Below are 5712 nucleotides of genomic sequence, written 5' to 3' on the forward strand. Positions count from 1 at the left end.
AATTATTTTGTTTTTCAACAGAAAAGCATAATAAGACACATTTAGACAGAAGTGGCTGAGCCTTTTTCACTAGGTGGGGCAGGAGAATAGACTTTCAATATTGAATAGCACAATTGGAAAAAGTATATTATTGCTAAATATTTTTTAAATGTTTTAAATATTTCGCAAATATTTTTAAATATTTCAGAAAGATTTGAAAAAGATTTGACAAAGATTTCAATTACTTCTTAAAAATTTCAAGTATTTCACAAAGTTTTCAAATGTCTCGCAAAGATTTCGGATAGATTTAAAAGATTTTACAAAGACTTCAATGATTTCCCAGAGATTTCAATAATTGTACAGATTTTATCATAAATATTTTAAGAATATTTTTAATATTTCGCTGATTTTTAAAGACTTCAGAAAGATTTTACAAAGATCTCGCAAAGATTTCAATGTTTCTCAAATATTTCAAATATTTCGCAATGCTTTTGGATGCATTCAAAATACTTCAAAAGGACTTCAATTATTTCATAAAAATATCTGATAGATTTCAAAGCTTTCAATGATTTCGCAACGAGTTCAATAATTTCATGAATAGCACAAAATATTGACAATATTTTCAACAGAATTTCAAACATTTCAGGAAAATTTTAAAAAGGTTTCAATGATTTCCTTAAGATATCAAAGATTTTTCAAATATATCAGAAAAATTTGACAAAGATTTCTAAAAGATTTCAAAAATTTCATAAAGTTTTCCAATATTTCGCAAAGATTTCGAATAGATTTAAAAGACTTTCAAAAATATTTCAATGATTTCCTAAAGATAACAAAGGTTTCAAATATTTTGCAAAAAATTTGCGTAAATTTAAAAGATGTTACAAAGACATCGATGATCTCACAAATATTAAAATAGTATCAAAAGTATCAAAAATATATAAATGATTTTCCAAAGATTTTAAACACTTTGACCAATATCACCAAATATTTCTTAAATATTACAAATATTTCGCAAAGATTTCATAGATATTTCACAAAGATTTCAAATAAATTTAAAAGATTTGAAAAATTGTACAAATTTTTCAATAATATTTCTAAGACTTCACAAAGATTTTAAAGATTTTACAAAGATTTCAAATATTTCGCAAATATTATGGATAGTTTAAAAAGATTTAATAGGGACTTCAATGATTTCACAAAGTTTTGAATAATTTAAAAAATATACTTGATACTTCAAAAATATTTTCAAAGTATGTAAATAATTTTTCAAAGATTTAAAAAATTTCGTAAAAGTTTTGAATATTTTGCAAAGATTTCGGAAAGATTTACGAGATTTCAATGATTTTCCAAAGATTTCACAAAGATTTCAATCATTTTTCACAAATTTTTTCTAATGATTTCACAAACATTTGAAACATTTCGCAAACATTTAAGGTAATTTCAAAAGATTTCACAAAGACGTTAATGATTTTCCAAAGATTTCAATCATTTCAAAAATATCATAAAATATTTGAAATATTGCGGAAAGATTTCCAATGATTTCATAAAAATTTCAATGATTTCCCAAAGATATCACAAAGCTTTTGAAGGTTTCGCAAAGATTTCCAAATATTTCAATGATTTACCAAAACTTTCAGAAAGGTTTCAATGATTTCCCAAAGATTTCACAAAGATTTTAAACGTTTCGCAAATATTTCGGATAGATTTAAAAGATTTCACAGACTTCAGTGATTTCCCAAAGATTTCAACAATTTCCCAAAAATAATATTTTTTATTTTATAAAGATTTCTATGATTTCCTAAAGATTTAAAAGATTTCGGATAGATTACAAATATTTTACAAAGATTTCAATGATTTTCCAAAGGTTTATATCATTTAAAAAATATTACCAAATATTGATCAAATCTAAAAAATATTTTGGAAAGATTTGCAAAGATTTCACAAAGATTTCAAAGATTTTCAAAAGATTTCACAATGATTTTAAAGATTTGAATGATTTCACAAATATTTCAAAATATTTCAAATATTTGACAAAAATTTCAAAGATTTTACAAAAATTTTAAATATTTGGCAAAAATTGCAGACAGATTAAGAAGATTTTAAAAAAACATAATTTAATTCACAAAGATTTCTGGTGGATTTTTGGAAAAATTCAAACAATCTGATGAATTTAATCATTTGATTTCTGAGGTGGGCAAATTAATACTTGGCCCCTTCCCGGGCGATTTCTGAGGCATCGCCCCCTTGTGCTCCCTAGGAATCCGTAGCCTCTGCGTCACTTATTTCAGTGAAGTTACCATGAAAAAAGTGTCCAACTCAAATGTGACTTCTTAGGATATTTAATTGGACAGAAATGTTATAGAATAAAAATATTATTCTCTGTAATGAGTCTCGCTTAATTTGATCTTAATCCCCTCTATATTTAATATATATTTATTATATCTATTCTCAGTATATTTAAGTTTAGACTTTAGATAAAATTTCACCAGCTATTAGTGTAAGTTTTACCAATTTTGATTCAGCGACGACATTATGTAGTTTTTCGTAAGAAGAAAGGATTTTTAATGAAAACTAACTTCTTTAGACGTTCAGTTTCATTCTTATTCAAGGTAAATCTTTTTTACACATTTTTTTCTAAATAATTTCAAATTTCCTATCGAAAACTTAAAAAATGTATGTCATTAGATTCCGAAAAATTCATATTTTTCTTAGTTTTTTAAAAACATTCCGAGAATAATCTTGGAAAATTAGAAACAGGCTACGTCATAAGATGAGAAGGTCACAAATGTGACCTTATTGTTTCAATAGAGTTTAGAATGTTACACTATCGTGGTATTTTAGTCAACTTTTCTGTTTTGAACATTTTTCTTCATTCTGAAAAAAGTGCTTAATATTATTCATAGTATTTTGTACATTATTTTAGCTACATCTTTGAATAATTCTAAAGTCAAGTACAAATTAAAGCACTGGCATAGATAGCGCCTAATCTTTCCAAATATTTTCTGTTTTCTGCCACATTCTGGCCTACTTTTTCAATTCTGTATCTACTTCTTTGAAAATGATTATATAAATGACAATCTTTTCCTGTTTTTCTTGTACCAGTTTGTAACGTGATCAAGCCTAATGAAAACTTATCACAAACAAATGTTTTACTTATTTCACAATATCCTAGGTTTCTTCTTTTTCAAAAAGAAAACGTCTTCCAATTATTGAAATAACAAAACAACCATTTTAAAGTCTAAACCTTAAATTCTAATTTGCATTGCCATTATAAAATTTTGAGAAACATTTTTATACCTGAACTAGTAGAACTTAGTTTTTTATTATTGAAATTTTTGCAATTCAGATTTAGAAAGATGATCGGTAATCTTTGTTTCAAATTTCTAGAAAGGCATAAAACTTTATACCATAAGTTTGTTCTGCGCAATAAAAAATTTGTTATTTTTGAACTAGCACATTGAGGCAAAAAAGATGTCCGCGGACAAATTGACTTTCAGAAGACAATTAATGCTCTCCTGTTTGAACGTTCTTTAAAAAGATCTAAATCTTATAAAATTTCGCAAAAAAATGCCGTGGCTAATTTTTATGAAAAGATTCGACTTTTTTTATTTGATGACAGAAATAAAGAATACTATTCTTTTACTTTTGAAGTATACTGGTTTTTAGTTAATACTTGAATTCCTTGTAAAATTCCTAGAAAACGTAAAGTTTGAAATTATAAATTCCATTTTCTTAGTAGAAAACTGATCTTTTCACCTTAAAACTTTAAGAATTTAGCACAAAATTAAACTCTTTTATTGAATATACACGTATCGTGTTAAAATTTATATTTTTAATTAAAAAATTAATTTTGGGTAGAAAATCTCACTTTTTTGTAGAAAATTCAATAATTTCGTTTTTAATTTACCTATTATATTAAAAACTAACACCTACCAATTAAAAATTTAACTATTTTGTACAAAATTGGTATTTTTTGGTTTAATTTAACTATTTTAATTTCTAATTTTTTTGGTTTAAATCGAAATATGCAGTATATTTTTTGTTAAGAATTTATTTTTTATTGAAAATTCAACTACTTGGTCGAACGTTAAACTGATTTGTTTGAAAATTCCTTTTATTAGTCGAAGACTAATAAAAAAAACTGGTAAAAAATTTTACAATTCTTGGTTAGAAATTGATTTTTGTTAGTCTAAAAATGAACTCTTTAATTAAAAATGATCTTTTTTATTGACAGTTCGTATTTTTTGGTTAAAAATTGAACTATTGAGTTCAAAAGTTATATTTTGTGATTGAAATTCAAAATTCAACTGTTTTGTAAAAAATATTTATTTTAAGCTTAAAAATGTTGTTGTAAATTCAACTGTCTTGTAGAAAATTTACCTTTTTGGTCAAAAATCGAATTTTCTGTTGAAAATCAATTTTTTCGAGTTGAAAGTTCAATTTTTATTTAGCGAAATCGCCTTTGCGTTTGAAAATTTAACAATTTGGTTCACATTTTTTTTCTTGAATGAAAAATCGTTCCTGGTTGATAATTTTTCTGTTTGATCTGAAAATCTATCTCTCTTGGTAGAAATTTGATTCTTTTTAGTTAAAATACCAAGTGCATAGTCCGAAATGTATCTTTTTTCATCGGGTATTCATCTTTTTGGTTGAATTCGGCTGTTTATGATTAAAAATTAAAATATCATATTTTTCATTAAGAAATAATAAAATTTGGTTGAAAATTCAACTACTTGGCTGAAAGGTGAACTTCTTCCACAAAACTGATTTTTGGTTGGTTGTAGATTAATAATTTTAATAAAAAATTCAATTATTAAAAATATAATTTGTTACAAATATAATTATGTTATGGAGAATTTAAATTTGTTGTTGAAGATTCTTCGTTATAGATAAAAAATTCTTCTTTTTTGTCTTGAAATAGCATGTATCTATAGTTATAAAATCAAATATTTTGTGAAAACTTCGTCTTTTTGTTTAAAAGTATTAAATTTTGGTTGCAAAAGCAACTGTTTAGTTGATAATTAATTTTTTTCGAATATTTAACTATTTGTTTGAAAAATCATCTTTTCAGATCGAAAATTTAACCATATTATAAAAAATTCAACTATTCTGTTAAAATTAAATTATTTGGTCGAATATTCCACTATTCTGTAAAGAAATATTCATTTTCTTTTGTTCAAAAATTCTACTGCTCTGTTGAAAATTCGTGTTTTTGGAATGCCCTTTTCGATATATTCGTAGCTGAGAGTTTGGTTACAGCACCCTCATCGATACAAGGCCGGGGCAGCCAATGAACATCGCTTGACAAAAATAACCTGATGGTCGCGGTAGAGGTGAGGACCGCTCCAGCCTTTAAATTGTAGAACAATGTTTCAGATAAATTAAAAATCTTCAAATTTAATTGCTTATCTTATACAAAAAATGGCTTTTCCAACACAAAAGATGAGTTTTTAACGAAATACTTGAATTTTCAATAAAAAAATTTAATTTTCAACAAGATAAGTTAATTTACAATCTAAATAGATAAATTGTAAACAAAACATTGTAAAAGTTATTATTAAAAATAAAAAGATGAAATTTTATCCAAAAAGATGAATTTTATACTAAAACAAATTATTTTTCAAATCCAAAAAGATATACGAGGGTGGATTGATAAGTTTCCGGCCTGACCAAGAGATGGCGCCACTAGGCCTACCTTGAGGTGGCGTTCTATAGTACCATCCTTAGATAGCT

The sequence above is a fragment of the Belonocnema kinseyi genome, chromosome 9, assembly GCF_010883055.1.
Source record: "Belonocnema kinseyi isolate 2016_QV_RU_SX_M_011 chromosome 9, B_treatae_v1, whole genome shotgun sequence".
Classification (NCBI taxonomy): domain Eukaryota; kingdom Metazoa; phylum Arthropoda; class Insecta; order Hymenoptera; family Cynipidae; genus Belonocnema; species Belonocnema kinseyi.